Source organism: Spermophilus citellus, assembly GCF_964194105.1.
Source record: "Spermophilus citellus genome assembly, chromosome: 10".
Taxonomy (NCBI): domain Eukaryota; kingdom Metazoa; phylum Chordata; class Mammalia; order Rodentia; family Sciuridae; genus Spermophilus; species Spermophilus citellus.
This window is the reverse complement of record NC_138197.1, coordinates 125,824,424-125,841,950: the sequence shown is the minus strand read 5'-3', so window position 1 is coordinate 125,841,950 and position 17,527 is coordinate 125,824,424. Positions and strand designations below refer to the sequence as shown.

Here is a 17,527-nt window from a genome sequence, read left to right as displayed (position 1 = left end):
TGTTATTTACTGCCTATGAAGCCTTGGACATGTCATTAAATGTAACCTCAATGAGTCTGAACATGAGTTTCTCTTATCAGTCAAAAGGGAATATACTTGTCCTTCAGTTTCTGTGGGTATTGGACTCCAGCACTCCATCAGATTCCAAAGTCCACTCAAGTGGCGGTATTTGTATGTAAATCTATGAACATCCTCCCATATATACTTTATATCATCTCTAGGTTAATTTATAATACTTAATATAAATACTTTAGTAAGTGGTTTCTGTACCATATTGTTTAGGAAATAATATATGAAAAAAAGTCTGTACAGCCATAGTTTTCCCCCTGATTTTTCATCTGTGGCTAGTTGAATCCACAGATGCTGAACTCATGGATATGGAGGGCCAACTATAATGTTATCTAACAGGATTATTATGAATAAAAATATGTGTTTGACATCAAGTTCTGCCTCTTCCTCTTTCCTCTATAACCATAGGAAAGACATTTGAAACCTTATGCTACTTGGCTTTCTCATCTGTAAGATCAACCTGTGTGTGAGTGTGGTACAGGGTCAGGAGGGTGCGTCTCAAAGAGTTGTAGTAGAATTGTGTGATTTGTGTGATCTTCTCAAAGTGTGTGATCCTGTGCTTGTCAGATCTGCTTATGATTTGTATGTGGTGAAGTTTTACATATAAGTAAGGCATTGTTTCTCATTGATATTACTGTTCTTTAGCAGGGCTACCTCATTAAAGAATAGGCCCTGTGAAAGTCACTTTGCCTGTGTTATCTCAATCCTTGCAACAACCCTACAAAGTAGGTAGTGTTCTCTTTTACAAGGTGAAGAATTTGAGCCTGAGAGATGAATTAAATTCCCATAGTCATGGAGCTAATAAGTTGCTAGAGGCAAATTTCAGTTTGCTGTGATTCAGAGGACTGCAATTTCCCCCCCATCCCTCACTAGGTAAGGAATTGTGATATGCCAAACTAGGCCATGGGCCTGTTAAGCCACAAACTGCCTATACTAAAAAAAGGAATAACTATTAAGTAATTATATTTTTTAACACTGCACACCTGTAGTTAAAGTAGGGGAAGAAGCTGGTTTCGCTTTAGAATGCTTCTTGACATAGCAATAAAAGTTATTACTAATATCATTCTCTACTCTTGATTATGCATATTTTTAATATTTTGTATGACAAAATATGGTAATGCACTTAAAGCACTCCTGCTGTGTACTGAGGATGATGTCACCTAAAGAAATATGCTTTTGTGATCATGGGAGTTGCCAGCTGAACTAGCCTCTTTTTTCATGGATGCCATGTTATATTTGAAAGAATAACTGACAAACTAAGATTATTCAGGCTTGAATATTTGGCAGACTCTTTATTAAAATAAATGAAGTGAGCCTGTAACGTCAGGGAAAACAGTGACAATATTTGCTTCCAATGATAAAATTTGAGTGTTTAAACAAAACTTAGAATTTTGGAAGACTGGTATCCTGGACTGTGAACTTGACAATTCCAGTACTTAAAGACTTTTCTGATGAGATTGATGGTCATATTGTTGAATGTGACCTTTTTGATATTAAATAATTAAATGTTTCACCATTTAGAAGATTTTTTTAATTAAATCTGTACTTCATTTTGTTTTATTTTTTGAGGCAAGGTCTTGCTACATTGCCCATGCCCATCTCTATCTTCTGAGTTCAAGTGTTCCTCCTGCCCTAGCTGTAGTGATGTACAACTTCACCTGCGTGAACCTATATTTTATAAATGAACAATTCGTAATGTTACTGAGTCGTACTTAGGCAGAAAATCCTGGAAAGGACATGACAGATGAGTAGACTTTAATATAACAGAATCTGGAAAAATTTGTTGATGTGATTTCAGGTGCCATATTACAACTAAGCTTTCAGAAACTGTCACTTTTCAAGTTTTGGTTAGTATTAAAGAAGAAAGCCAAAGGTGCCTGAAGAAAACTATTAACACTCCCTCCTTTTCCAAATGTATATCAGTGGAATGGCAGATCTTCTTCATGTAATTCAACCAGAGTAACACACTGAAACAGATTGAATGGAGAAGCAGGTATGAGCATCCGCTGTCTTTTGTTTAAATTGAATTTTAAAGGTGCAGTTACGTGCTGCATGATGGTGTTTCCATCAGTGATAGACTACCTATGTACCAACTACGTAGACTAGCTGTGTAGTAGGTGGTGCCATCTTGGTGCGGGTATACTTTATGATGTTCTTCCAAACAATGGAAGGCCATTAGCATTGGAATCCTAATGAGTGGGGTTTTGGGTAGTTAACCCTGTCCCTGGTGAACTGTGAAGGGCTGGAGGGAAGCTGCTGGAGCAGTGAGACTATTGTTACAGTAATTTAGGCATGAAGTGACCCAGGCCTAAATTAAGGTGACAGCTTTTGCCATAGATAATAAAACATTTAACCAAAATAATACAATAACATATTGATACTCATATTGTCTAACATTCATTGTGTATTTTTAATATGCTAAGTACCATGTTAAGGATTTATATTATCTCTTTTAATCGCCATATCATCCTGGAGGTAGGTACTGATATTATTCCTGCTTTTTTTTGATAAGTAAAAATAATACAAGTTAATTTTTGAAAAATTGTTGAAAACACAGATAGGAACCCACCCAGCCCCCAAACATAAAAACAAACTTATCAGTCATCAAGACATAGAATCTGTAAATATTTTGGGTTAAGCCCTTTTAGACTTAAAAAAGTATGTATATGTGTTATATGTTCCTGAACATGGGGAATGCTGAATGTGAGGCTCCATGCTATTTTTTCTTTTGAAAGGATGGGCTGATCTAAATACGTAAGCTTCAGGGAGGTTGATGACATAGGCAAGTATCTACTTAAAATATCTATTAATTTGTGTATGCATTCTTATTAAACATTACATACAAAAAGAAGTAATTTTGAAACATTTTACCTTTTGTTTTTTGGAAAAAAAGTTGATGTACTCTATTGCACCTGTATCTGTAAAGTTGCTTGGAATCATTCTAAATATTCAGTTTTCCAGGACAAATGCTGAGATATAGAACACTTTTGAATCAGTATCTGTTGTAGTTACTGACAATTTTATCCCAAGTTGCAATTACCATTTAGATAATATTGGTAAGGTTAGTTTTTTCCATTTGTGCCATTTGTATACTTCATTGCTTTTTCAAAAGTTTTTGAGATAACAGTCACATAACAGAATCAACTTTTTAAAAGTGAACAATTTAGTATCATCTGCATTCACAGTGTTGTATAGCCACCACCTCTGTGTAGTGTGGACATTCTTTATCATTCTCAAAAGAACCCCAAACCCATTTGTTAATCACCTTCTATTTCCCCTTCACTCTAGCCCTTGACAACAACCAGTCTGCTTTGTTTCTATGAATTAACTTGTTAAGGAAGTTTCATATAAATTAAGTCACATTATAGGTGTCCTTTTGTGTCTGACTTCTTTCACTTAGTGCAGTGTACTGATATATGCTGCATCGTGGACAAACCTTTTTTTTTTTTTTTTTTTAAAGAGAGTGAGAGAGGAGAGAGAGAGAGAGAGAGAGAGAGAGAGAGAGAGAGAGAGAGAGAGAGAATTTTTAATATTTATTTTTTAGTTCTCGGGGGACACAACATCTTTGTTGGTATGTGGTGCTGAGGATCGAACCCGGGCCGCACGCATGCCAGGCGAGCGCGCTACTGCTTGAGCCACAGCCCCAGCCCCGACAAACCTTGAAAACCTCTTTAAAGCTGAAAAATACTTCTTTGCATGTATGAAAAATAAACCACAATTTGTTTCTCCTTCTACCTGTTTGTAGACATTTGGGTTGTTTTCGCCTTTTGGCTACTGTGAATAGTGCTGCTGTGAACCTGTGTACAGGTTTTGAGGACTTGCTTTTCTGTTCTTCTGGTAATGTATCCAGGAGTGAAATTGCTGGGTCATGTGGTAAAGCTTTTTATTTAATGTTTTGAGGAACTGCTGAACTGTTTTCCATAGCAGCTGCTTCATTTTACCTTTCTACCAGCAATGTACAAGCGTTTGCCAGTTTATTTTTAATGAGGTACACAATAAGATGGGGAAGGTAGAGAGAAAATATGTGTGGCCTTTGAGTTTATTAGAGCTCTGTATCTCAGATTTTGCCTGATGGACTTATTAAATATTTATTTAGCATCACTTTAGCTCCAAGAATGAAATTTAGCTCAGGGAAATGTATCTAATCTATTTTAAGTGGTGAACAGACTAAGAAGTGAAGATCAGAGAAGCAAAAAGAAGGGAATTGAAATAGACTGTAAAGTTCCTTGAGGGCAAAGGCCCTAGTCATCTATGTGCTGTAAGTATTTAATAAAGTACTTGGCATGTCATAAGTTGTTTTGGGGGTTCTGGAGACTATCCCCATCTAGTGATTCACTAGGGCATACAGAACTCAGCACATAGTCGTATTTATGGCCATACTTTGTAATAGTGAAAGGATACACTAAGCAAGTTTAGTTAATGCAAAGCGGGCAAAGGTGGAGTTCAGGGGAAGCCCAGCTTAAGCTTCCAAGAGTCCTCTCACAGTAGAATCACACAGGACACACTTAATTCCTCCAGCAGTGAGTTTTGATGGTATTATTTGCCTTGAAGCCTGTTAAGAGATTTTTATGCTGAGATGGCTGGGGATGGAGGGCTGTTGATACAGACAACCTACCTCTAGCACACACCAAAATTCTGGACTCTGAGTAGGACCACAAGTGTTGGCTGATAAAGCCACTATTACCAGTTCTGATAGCGCCCTCCCCAAATTGTAGGTTCTTAGTACCTTGCTTAGTTCCTAGGCCAAGCTTGCAGGCTGCTCTTTCTAAGGATAGCAGTCAGTTCTGCTCTGTTCTTTTCTGTACATAGATGTTTGGTTTCTTTAAAAATGTGTTGCTAGGTTCTGTGAAGAAAAATATCATAGTAGAGAGCCAGCTGGGACTTTAGGACCAGGCAGACCTGGATTTGTAATGCCATGGGAAAGCAGTATAATTCTTCTGAGTCTCAGTTTCTTTATTGTAGAATGATATAACATAGGGTTCTAGTGAGAATTTAAAGTAATAATATACATAAAACACTAATGTATGTCCTGTATATTAAGTGGCTGTTAGCATTTCATTTCAGCTCACATGAATCAAGAGAGAGAGACTACGTAGTAATTGAGACAGGGAATTTAATATAAGGGATTATTTACCCTAGGAGAGTGAAGTAGTGAGGGATAGGTTTACAGGAAGGAGAAACCTAGAGAACAGCACGAGCAATATAATTGCAGATACAAACTGGGTACAGTGGCACATGCTTGCAATCCCAGGGATTTAGGAAGCTGAGGCAGGAGGATCATAAATTCAAGGACAGCCTTAGCATCTTAGCAAGACCCTCTGCAACTTAGTGAGACCCTGTCTCAAAATGAAACATAAAAAGGGCTGGGGATGTATCTCAGTGGTAAAACACCTTGGGTTAAAAAAGAAAACCCACCAAACTCCACCAAAACCCAGATATGATATACTAATATGATTGATATATGATTAAAATATAATTAATTTTTTTAAAGATAGAGAATTTTAATATTTATTTTCTTTAGTTTTCGGTGGACACAACATCTTTGTTTGTATGTGGTGCTGAGGATCGAACCCTGGGCCGCATGCATTCCAGGCGAGCGCGCTACCACTTGAGCCACATCCGCAGCCCAAAAATATAATTAATTTAAAAATATAATTGCAACTACCCTGAGATAAACATCCAAAGAAGAGCTGCTCCCTCAGCATCCCCACCCTGACCCAGGAGCTAAAGATCCCTTTTGCAGAAGGCATGGCTGAATGGTAGAGAACAAAGTCCCCGTGGCCTCATAACAGCGGAACTTGCTGGATGTCTGCTTTTTAGAAGTCACTAGAAATTTTCTGTCTAGGTCACTGGGGAAAGCAGTTACAAGGAGAGTTTTCTCTCCAGAGGCACCCAGCACATTACAGAACCAGAGGGCTGCTGGGGAAGCTGCTAGCTGTTGGCTACTGTGCACTGCAGGACCTCCAGGGGGAGGAAACAGTGTATCCTAAAGGTGCTGCTGAGTGAGCACTCTGAAACCTGGAAGCAAAACCTTTTCCCCCACAATGTCACTACTGTGCCCTCTACTGTTGAAGTTTGACATGCATACTGGCAAAAGAGAAATATTTAAAGGGTCCAGGTCCATTTTAACAGAGCAGGTAAAACGAGTAATTTGGAGCTGAAAGTCAGCTGATAACCAGCAGATGCATGAAATGAATATTTAATTCCAGATCCCCAGAAACCAGAAAAAAAGTGATAAAATTGGTGGAGATCTAAGAAACTTCATACTTAAAAACTTGAAGTTGGATCCTTATCTAACACCGTATACAAAAATGAATTCAAAAAACAGATCAACGAGAGAATATAAGAGCTGACACCATAAAACTCGTAGAAGAAAATGTGTGGTTAAGTCTTCATGACCTTGTGTTTATCAATGGATTCTTGGGTATGACATCAAAAACACAGGCAACAGGGCTGGATTGTAGCTTGGTAGTAGAGCACTTGCCTGGCATGTGTGAGGCACTGGTTTTGATCATCAGAATCACATAAAAATAAATAAGTAAAAATAAAGGTATTGTATCCTTTACAATTAAAAATTAAAAAAAAGCCCACGGCAACAAAAGAAAAAAAATAGATAAATTGGAAATTTATCAACAGATTGAAAAGGCAACCCACAGTGGAAGAAATCTTTGCAAATGACAGCTTTAATCAGGGATTAATATCTGTGGTCTGTAAATCCAACAACATAATATGACATATACAGTTCAACAACAGAAAAAACCAAACGGCTTAATTTAAAAATGGGCAAAAGACATTTGTACAAAAAAGACACCCAAATGACCAATAAATAATGAAAAGATGCTTAGTGTCATTAATTATAAGAGAAAACAAATTAAAGTGGCAATGAGATAACATGTCCGTTAGAATAGCCATTCTTTTTTTTCTAAGTTATTGATGGACCTTTATTTTGTTCATTATTTATATGCGGTGCTGAGAATTGAACCCAGTGCCTCACACGTGTGAGGCAAGAGCTCTACCACTGAGCCACAATCTCAGCCCAGGATAGCTATTCTTAAACAAAATACAAGTGTTGGGCAAAGATGCGGAGAAATTGGAATCCTGTGCATTGCTGGTGGGAATGTAAAATTGTGTAATTGCTGTGGAAAATGGTATGGTAGTTCTTCAAAAATTTAGAGTCATGGATGACGCAGCAATTCCACTTCTGGGTATATACCCCAAGAACTGAGAGTAGGACTCAGCTGGTATCTGTACACCACATACGCAGCAGATTTACTCACAATAGTCAAAAGATAGAAACAACCCAAGTATCATTGCATATATACAGTGAATAATAAGCAAAATGTGATACACACACACACACAATGATATATTATTAAGGCTAAAAAAGAAATTTTGACACATGCCACAGTGGGGATAAATCATGAAGATATTATGGTATGTGAAATAAGCCAATCACAAAAGGACAGATACTATGATTTCACTCATGTAAAGTATCTAGAGTAGTCAGGCTCATGGCGACACAGAGTAGAACAATGTTTGCCTGGGAGTGGAATGAGGAGGTACTGCCCGCGACCCGCACGGGCACCTGAACTTAAGGTCGGTCGCTCCTGTAAATTTCCAGGGACACCAAGTAAAACAGAAACACACACTTTACCTTTAAACAAGCTTCAGGACAGCTTCTCCGCTCTTGGCCCCAGGCTCCCCAAATGGGAGAGCAAGAGGCTGCCGAGAGGAGTGAGCATGTTCAGAAGTGGGCTTTTATTGGGGAGGACCCTTATTCTTAGAAAGCTGCAACCAAAAAAGGCCAGAAGGAGCAGGGTTACAAGAGACAGATGAGTGTAATTCAATCCAAGGGCGAATCGCCTACGTCTTAAGACACGCCCTCCACTTCCTGAACCTGGACGACTCCCAGATCACTACACCACGTAGTGATGGTCAAAGTTTAGTATGGAAGGCGGAGTCAGAGTAGCTCCCCACAAGGAGGGAGTTAGAGTTTATCGACCAGAGACTTTTTAGTTGGGAAGACAAAGTTCTGCAGATGGGTGATGGTGATGTGAGGTGATGATGTGAGGTGTCCCTGATGCCACAGAAATGTGTAGGTGAAAATGGTAAATTTCATTAAAAAAAAAAAAAAAAAAAAAAGAAAAAAAACGAAACTGCTGAAGAACATTTATGTTAGCTGGAGTATCCCTTATCCAAAATGTACTCTACCAAATGTGTTTTGGACTTGATATTTCTTTTTATATGTTGGTCTATTTGCATATACATAACAAGATATTTTGGGAATAGGACTCAAGTATAAATGTGAAATTCATTTATGTCTCAAGTATACCTTATACACATAGCCTAGAGGTAATTTAGCATAATATTTTTAATAATTTTGTACATGAAACAGAGGTTGGTTGTTGGAATTTTCCACTTGTGGTGTTTTGTTGTGCTTAAAAAAAAAGTTGAATTTACCACTGTGATGTATAAGTAAAAAAATTATTAAAAAAGTTAAATTTAGACCATTTTGGATTAGGGATACAGTACGATCTTAAACCTTAAATGGAAGGGGTAAATTAAGGGAGAATTTTATTTCTTATTTATGTATTTATGACTTTAGTTATCATGATTGAATTTTAATTAAGACAACAAAAGAAAGAACAGAATGGATTTGTACAGGAAGTTTAAAAACAGAGGGCATTGAGGCAGATAGGTGATGTATGTCTATTATCTCATCAGTTCAGGAGGCTGAGACAGGAGGATCACAAGTTTGAGGCCAGGCTCAGCAAATTAGCAAGGCCCTTAACAATTTAGTGAGATTCTGTCTCAAAATAAAACAAAAAGGACTGGGGATGTATTCGTTGTTAAAGCAATTCTGGATTAGATCCTTAGTACGAAAAAACCACCCCCAAGGAGGGAGGGAAGAACAGAAGTTCATAGATTAGACAAAGGGGAAAGAAAGGAATGGAGGGAGGATGGGAATAGGAAAGACAGTAGAATGAATTGGACATAGCTTTCCTATGTTCATATATGAATATACCACCTGTGAAACTCCACGTCTACAACCATGAGAATGTGGCCCTAATTAGAATAAGTTATATTCCATGTATGTATAATATGTCAAAATGCATTTTACTGTCATGTATATCTAAAAATAACAAATAAAAAAAAATTAGCAGGAATAAAGGTTTAAAAAAAAAAACCACCCCATCCCCCAAACAGGTGTTAGCTAAGCAGGGACTGATGCCAGCAGAGTGGACTGCAAACTGTATGAGTATGTATGTGTCACAAAAGGCAGAGTTTCTGTGGTCACCTTAGTGGTAATCACAATTTGTCCTCCAGTACTGTAATTGATCTACATAGTTTTTGACAAAAATTTTTTAACACAGCTTTGTTGGTCTTGAACCAGCAAAAGGGCTCAGGCTGTACTTCTGCCGCTATCCTCTTGCATCAGCCCTCAAATAGCAGGGACAACAGGCATGAGCCACCGGGCCTGGTTTTAATATCACTAAATTTTATCCAGTATTTGAACATCTTTAATGGGGCCAGTTGACCATTTGACACATATAAGTAACTAATATTAGAGTAAGCTAAGAAAAATTAAGGATTGGCCTGTTGGAAATGTGCTATGTTGTAGGATTTAGACCCATAGACTTCACAATTTCTCAAAGTCATTTGCAGCTAATAGACAAGGGAGTGGGGAAGGAATTATTATTATTTTTTTAAGAAATTTTTCTTTTTAGATCTACATGACAGTAAAGTATGCAAGATAATATAAATTCATTTAACCAGGCAGTAAGTCACTGAAAAATCTGAGCTTCTCCTTTGCTCAGTTTATAGAGAACAGCATCATTTCTTACCTTTCCTTGCTTCCTTTGATGTTCCTCTCCTAAAATTGTAGAATGGCATGAATTTAATTTTTTCTATTTTCAGTATTCTACTTCCCCTTCCATTTCGTGAAACCAGGTTGATTTTATCTACACAAATGAAAAGCAACAGGTAGCTTTTTGGATTTGTGTTTTTTAATTGCTTAGTTTAACTTTGTTGTGCATTTCCAGCTTTCTATACTCTGCTCTTGTTCAACCTTCATCAGTGATACTGGCTAGTAAGAAATACTAGTGTGATAAATCTCTGATGCTCAGCATGTGATCTGTTAAGCAGGTAAAGATTGGTAAGGTGGAGTTTTTCGTGGTGCTTCATTCAGTTAGTATTTTATTGATCTCTGCTTGGGATTTATGGCTAGCATATCATATCACAACTATAATTGTATTGTGTTTTGATCTTTGGGGTTAAGTCCTCTTAGCACCCCTCTTAATTGTATTTTAAAAGTGCTTAAGAAAAATGGTACCTTTTTCTTCCTCCTATGTGCAGTATTCTGGGTAATTTTACCAGTATTTCTTGCAAATATATGAGCTAATCATTCAGAAATAATGAGGTATTTTTCAGAAAACATTTAGAAAATAGGCTTATCTTGTAATTATTAAGAATAAGCTCCTTAATGGCAAGGGTGCTGGCACTTTGCTTGGCATAAAGCAAAACAACACAGTCCACTCTTTCTGATTGAATCAAGTGTTCTTCTGCTTAAATGAAGTTTTCAAACCTCCATGCTTATATATGGAGCTTCAGAGGAGTCAGTGAAGAACATTAAAGTCAGGTGGTTTTCTTGTGTCACTTCTCTTGGCATCCACTTGCACATGTGTAATCTACTGCAGTTGCTATATTGACAGTTACTTAGGGATCCTTGGGTTTTGCTTTTGCATATCCACTAAACAGAAGCTTCATCCTCCCTCCCTTCCTCTTTCCCTCCCTCCCTCCCTCCCTCCCTCTTTCTCTCCTTCCATCAAACCCAGGACCTTGTGCTTGCTATCACTGAGCTACATCCCCAGCCTTTGCTAGTTGTGATCCTCCTTCCTCAGTTGCCTGAGTAGCTGGAATTACAGGTATGTGCCACTGTGTTCAGCCAATTTCTTTATTTTATTAAAAAAAATTTTTTTTGAGTGGCTTCTGTGTTCAGGCAGAATTAGTTTCTAAGCCTTTCAGTCTTAGTAAAGCCAATATTGCTTGCTTATAGGTACATAGCTACTAAGCTCTTCCCTCTTTGGAGTTTAACACATATGATTCTCTATCCCATCTCTTAGCTTTCTTTATAATTCCATCTTTGTTTTCAGTGTTAGTTGTTAGTTTTACTAGACCTGTAGATCTTTGGACCATCATAAACAGCTGAGCCTGGGCCTGAGAAATGTTGTTATTATTTTTTTTACTGGTTGTTACAAGTGGTAGAGATATTGGGTATAGAATTAAGACCTAAGTCTGAAGGCAGCTCAGCCACTAGCGTTAAGGATTTGGCTTTGAGCAATTCATTTAAACTCTTGGAAATTTAGTTTTGTTGTCTGTAAAATGAGATTGATAAAACTTGTTTCAAGCATTGTGAAGACTAAATGAGATTATATAAATTTGGTTTTGTAAGTTATAAGGCACTTGGCAAATTGGAAATATTGACACTTGGAAATATTGGCAATTTGCTAATATTAGTAATATGCAAAGTTATACATCATGCATTTTATATTTTGTAAAATTTAAACAATTCAGACCTTCCACAAATCCTGTACTCTTAAAAATTTTATTTTTAATGCATTATAATCATTTAAATTAGTGGGTTCATTTTGATGTATTCATAGGTGCATGTAACAGTTTTCTTCATCTCAGACCCCAACACATCCTTTTTCCCTTCCCTTCCCTCCTTTCTCCCTTTGATCTCCTTCCTCTGTTGGTCTTCCATTTATTTATTTATTTAAAAATATTTTTAGTTGTAGATGGACACAATACCTTTATTTTATTTATATGTAACCCAGTCCCTTACATGTGCTAGCAAGCATTCCACCACTGAGCTACAACCCCAGCCCCCATTTATTTTTAATTGGTGCATTACAGTTATATATAAAATTGGAATGCATTGTGATATATTTATACGTGCATATGGCTTAATTTGGTCAACTTCATTCCCCAGTTTTTCCCTTTTCCCTTCCTTCCCCTCTCCCCCTTGGTTCTTTCTCCACTTCATTTTACTTATCTCCCTCTTATTTTCAGATCCTATTGTTTTTGCTAGATGTAACCAGTGTTAGAGGTTTGTTGTATATCCTTCTAGATATTTCTTTTGCATTTCTTTACTTTTTTATATGCATGTAAAAATAATGATTTTTGTATTGTGATTTTGAAAAATAACACACTTTTTTTGCTGTCATTAATATGAGATCATAGGTATTTTTCTTTTTAAAACATATACATGGGATATTGAAACTATTTAATAATTGATAACTGTTTCCTTATTAATGGAAATTGAAGTTCTTCCTATTTTTCACTGAACTGAAATGAAAATCTTTGCACATGATTCTTTGAACATGTGCAAATGATTCTCTAGAGTAGATAAATGTGAAATTGTGAGAAAGTATATTGCACTCAATATTTTTGCCAAACTGCATTTCAAACTGGTGATCCCCAAATACTTGCATTCCTATTAGATATGAAGGTACCATTTATGTACTTTCTTGCCAGTTTGAGATATTTTCATTTTGATTTCTGAAGATCTCATGAGTGGAAATGTATCTCAAATGTAAAAGAATGAACACAGGCAGCATGGCTTGTGAGCACAAACAATATAAGTGGGAAGAATTTAATTATTCATTAATAGGAAAATAGTACAGGAATAAATTGACATTTTATAAGAAAATATTAAACAGTAGTCAAAATTAGTGGGGTATAATGGTATTTATTCATGAAGATGAATCTCATGAAGATGAGTGTTTAGCAAAAAGAGAAAAAAAACCCAAATTACTAGAGAATATATACAATAAGACCCATGTCTGTAAAATTCTGAACTGTTTGAAAATTAATGTATTTGTGAGAGACAGGTATTTATGTGGTAAAATTTAAAAAGAAAATGAGTCATTTTCTTAAAGTTACAGGCCAGTGAGAGGTGCAGGGAGTTTCTGAGGCCCAGAGAGTTACCAGTAGTCTTACCTGAGAGGCAGAAATACAGAACACAATGCCTTGACAAGACAGGGGGAAGAGTAAATCCATTTCCTGTGACACATCTTTGTGCAACCTGTTACATCCATCTTTCCATTAAAGTTTTTGACAATATTGGCCTGTAGGAAAGTGATTTTTTTTTTATAGTTTTCTGCATTGAACCCTAGGATATTGTAGAATATTGTTTCTATGTTAGATGTTCTCTGGAAGTAATGAATAATAAGTTTTTGGAGTTTTCAATTACTTTCTTAATTATAAAATCCCTTTCTAAAAGAATCTTGAAATAATTACTGTAAAGGAATAATATAGAATGGTTATTAAGAGGAAACTTGGCAAAATAGAAAAGATAGGGCTCTGGGGGCCAGCAGAACAGGGTGGCAGTTTGTTTTTCCTGTTTAATATCTGTGTTATTGAGTCACTTGCTTACCTTCTCTGACTTCCTAATGGTAGGAAACACATTCTTATGTACCTCTATGTTATCTCCGACTCTTCACTACTTTCTCTTCCCCTTCCCTTCCTTCTGAAACCACACTGCTTAGTTGTTCAATATATGCTGGTCATCATCATCTCTTTCATTAGTATTGGTGGGGAACGGTATTGAAGTAAATTTACTTGTTGATTTTGGGGGCCTTGTTCTTTTATTATATTCTAAGCTGTATGTATCTCCAGTGTGAATCTGGGTGTGGTGGTGCACACTTGTAATCCCAGAAACTCGGGAGGGTGAGGCAAGAGGATTTTAAGTTTGAGGCTAGCCTGGGTAACTGAGCAGAGACCTTGTCTCAAAATAAAAAATAAAAAGGGCTGAGTGATAAAGCTCAGTGGTAAAGTACCCCTGGGTTAAATCCCCAGTAATCCCACTCCCCTTGCTTCCCCAGTGTGAAAGCAACCAAAATGGCTTACCTATTATTGTTATTTTTATTTTTTATTTTTTATTTTTTTTAATTTATTTTTTTTATTGGTTGTTCACAACATTACAAAGCTCTTGACATATCATATTTCATACATTAGATTGAAGTGGGTTATGAACCCCCAATTTTACCCCAAATGCAGATTGCAGAATCACGTCGGTTACACATCCACAATTTTACATAATGCCCTATTAGTAATTGTTGTATTCTGCTACCTTTCCTATCCCCTACTATCCTCCCTCCCCTCCCCTCACATCTTCTCTCTCTACCCCATCTACTGTAATTCATTTCTTTCCTTGTTTATTTTCCCATTCCCCTCACAACCTCTTATATGTAATTTTGTATAGCAATGAGGGTCTCCCTTCATTTCCATGCAATTTCCCTTTTCTCTCCCTTTCCCTCCCATCTCATGTCTCTGTTTAATGTTAATCTTTTCTTCCTGCTCTTCCTCCCTGCTCTGTTCATAGTTGCTCTCATTATATCAAAGAAGACATTTGGTATTTGTTTTTTAGGGATTGGCTAGCTTCACTAAGCATAATCTGCTCTAGTGCCATCCATTTCCCTGCAAATTCTATGATTTTGTCATTTTTTATTGCTGCATAGTACTCCATTGTGTATAGATGCCACATTTTTTTTTTATCCATTCATCTACTGAAGGGCATCTGGGTTGGTTCCACAGTCTAGCTATTGTGAATTGTGCTGCTATGAACATCAATGTGATATACTATTGTTATTTTTAAACAGCAGATTTAATGAGAATTAATTCAGAGATCTCTAATCTCACCTCTTAGAAGTATTTTGAAGTTTTTAGTGTAATCCAGGTTGCATATATATCACCACTATTCAATTCCAGAATATTTCTATCATCCTCCCCCCAAACCCCACTACCTATTGTTAGCAGCCATGCTCATTTCTACCCCCTGATCTCTGGAACCACTAATCTGTTTTCTGTCTCTATGAATTTGCCTAGTTGTACATTTCCTATAAATATAATTATTTAATTTGTGGTCTTTTTATGTCTGGCCTTTTTCACTTAGGATGATGTTTTCAGGGTTCATCCATGTTGTGTTAGTATTTCATTGCTTTTTAATTGATGAATAGTATTTAGTTATGGATGTACTATATTTTGCTTATCCATTCATCAATTGGTAGATACTTGGATTGTTTCTGCTTTTTGATTATTATAAAAAAATGCTGCTATGAACATCCATGCACAAGGTTTGTATGGACATATGCTTTTGTTTTTCTTGGTTATATACATTAGTGTGGAATTGCTGGGTCTCATAGTAACTCTGTTTGACATTTTTGAGGGACTACCCAACTGTTTCCAAAGCAGCTGTACCATTTTACATTTCCAGACAGGAATATATGGGAATTTTGATTTTTCTATATCCTCACCAGGGCTTGTTATTGTTAGACTTTTTGATTGTAATTGTGTGCGTGTATCTGTGTGTGTGAGTGATCTCAATATGGTTTTGATTTGCATAATGGCTGATGGTGTTTAGTATCTTTTTGTTTACAGTGCTTACTGGCCATTTGCTTATATGTTTTGGAGAACTACCTATTTAGGTGTGTCCTCCCCCCCCCCCCCCCCCCCCCCGTATCTTTCTAACTCTCTGTCTCTGTCTCTATCTGTATGGTACTAGGGATTGAACCCAGGGCCTGGCACATGCTAGGCAAGTTACTCTCCAGTGAGCTACTTTCCCAGCCCTCTTTTCTCATTTTTAAATTTAATTATTTTACTTTTTATTGTTGAGTTGCAAGAGTTCTTTATATATTCTGGATATACATCCCTTATCAAACATATAATTTGGAAATAGTTTCTCCCATTCTGTGAGTTGTCTTTTCACTTAATGGTGTCCTTTGATGCACAGAAGTTTTAAATTTTAATGACACCTAATTTTCCCTTTTCCTTTGTCACTTGTGCTTTTGGTGTCATATTGAAGAGATTGTTGCCTAACCCAACCAAGGCTTATGGTTTAAGAGTTTTTTAGTTCTGGGTATGATCTACTTTGAGTTAATTCTGTACATGTTATAGGGTAGGATTCCAACTTGATTTTTTCACATGTGAATATCCAGTTGTCCCAGCACCATTTGTTGAAAAGACCACTCTATTGACTTCTTGGCACCATTTTGAAAAATTAGTTGATCATAACGATAAAGTTTTTTTTCTGGACTTTGAATTGTGTTCCATTGGTTTCTTTGCCCTTATGTCAGTATCACACTGTCTTTGTTTTTTTTTTTTTTTTTTAAAGAGAGAGTGAGAGAGGGGAGAGAGAGAGAGAGAGAGAGAGAGAGAGAGAGAGAGAGAGAGAGAGAGAGAGAGAATTTTTTAATATTTATTATTTTTTAGTTCTCAGCAGACACAACATCTTTGTTGGTATGTGGTGCTGAGGATCGAACCCGGGCCGCACGCATGCCAGGTGAGCGTGCTACCGCTTGAGCCACATCCCCAGCCCACTGTCTTTGTTTTTTTAAAACATATTTTTTATAGTTGTAGATGGATATAATACCTTTATTTTATTTATTTATCTTTATGTGATGCTGAGGATTGAATCCAGGACCTCACATGTGTTAGGCAAGTGCTCTACCACTGAGCTACAACCACAGCCCCCTCACACTGTCTTTTTTTTTTTAAATGGAGCTGGGGATTGAATCCAGTTCTTCCCACATGCTAGCCAGGTGCTCTACTTCTGAGCTACATCCTTAGCCCTTTCTAATTTTTTGAGACAGGGTCTCACTAAATTGTCCAGGCTAGTCTTGAACTTGTGATCCTTTTGCCTCAGCCTGGGATTGCAGGCATGGGCAACCGAGCCCAGCTCATACTCTCTTGAGTGTTGAAGCTTTTTAGTAAGCAAAATCAGAAATTTAAGAGTCCTACAACATTTTTTTTTCTTGCTCAGGATTGTTTAGGTACTCAGAATTTTTTTTTAAGGCAGTTAGCTTCAGTGGCTGAAGGAATCTTTACTAATTTATAAATACTAAAGTACCCAAAATACAGAATTAGGACTTGGATTTCCTTTGATTGAATCAGTGACTAAAAGTCATTTCTGGTTATGTAACTCTATTTACTTATACATTCTTTTGGTGTCTATTATGTATTCGACATTGCACTAGATTTTTGGGAAACCATGATGAACAAAACACAGGGGCTCTGTAGTGAGTTTAAATTGACTCTTGGCACTCTAGTTTTTCAAGGGAGTGTGGACTTTCAACTGTCAAAGAAATGAAGATAATTCTATCTTGATGTATCCACCATTAGGTGGAAGGTTATTATCTTGGCATATTTGAAAATCCTATCAGCACATATTCCTCTATAATAGTTGTTCTGCTAGAATTGAAAATACAAATGATGGGAGCAGAGATGAATGGCTTTGAGAAGGTGCGTTGAGCACTTTAGCAATGACAAAAGCACCAGCATGTGTACATCTGTTTCTTCCCATTTAATAGCTCCCTTGAAGGCAAAGGCTGTGTTTCATTCCTCTTTCTTATTCCTTCATTCCTCTAACAATGCTTAGAAAATCTTAGTATTCAGTATA

The 17,527-nt window shown here is 36.8% G+C and overlaps 1 protein-coding gene across 28 annotated transcripts in view; it reads left to right on the top strand.

The window, feature by feature from the left end:
• Positions 1-17,527, top strand: part of RBFOX2 (RNA binding fox-1 homolog 2) — a 276,451-nt gene that overhangs the window by 74,922 nt on the left and 184,002 nt on the right. The gene's annotated exons all lie outside the window — the stretch shown is intronic.